This window comes from Eimeria mitis, genomic scaffold (genome assembly GCF_000499745.2).
Source record: "Eimeria mitis Houghton genomic scaffold, Emh_scaff369, whole genome shotgun sequence".
In the NCBI taxonomy this organism is placed as follows: Eukaryota; Apicomplexa; class Conoidasida; order Eucoccidiorida; family Eimeriidae; genus Eimeria; species Eimeria mitis.
Window position 1 is genome coordinate 17,241 of NW_013572031.1, and position 465 is coordinate 17,705.

The following is a 465-nucleotide window of genomic DNA, read 5'->3' on the forward strand; positions in this document are numbered from 1 at the left end:
AAAACAGAGACGCAAAAATAAATAAAATAAAAAACCAAAACTAAGAAACCGGGAGAAACAAAGAAAATTAAATAAATGAAAACAAACAAATAAATAAAGCTAAACAAATAAACAAATAAATAAATAAATAAATAAATAAATAAATAAATAAATAAATAAATAAATAAATAAATAAATAAATATGATACCTGAGACCTTGGGGTGTATCCACGCATGCGTATGAATATCATAGACTTGTATATAAATATAAAAAAAAAAAAAAAATAAATAAATAAATAAATAAATAAATAAAATAAAATAAACAAATAAGTAAACAAAACTAAGTAAACAAACACCACAAAACCCAAAAACCCACCCAAAAAAACAAAAAAAAACCAAAAAAAAAAAATAAAAAAAAAAAATAAAATACCTGATACTTTGGGTTGTATCCATGCATGCGTATGAATATCATAGATTTGTATATAA

At 19.6% G+C, this 465-nt stretch overlaps 1 protein-coding gene across 1 annotated transcript in view; it reads right to left on the reverse strand.

The window, feature by feature from the left end:
- The window catches only part of EMH_0009790 (uncharacterized protein), a gene marked incomplete at both ends in the record, with an annotated part of 7,138 nt that overhangs the window by 1,393 nt on the left and 5,280 nt on the right, over positions 1–465 (reverse strand). The gene's annotated exons all lie outside the window — the stretch shown is intronic.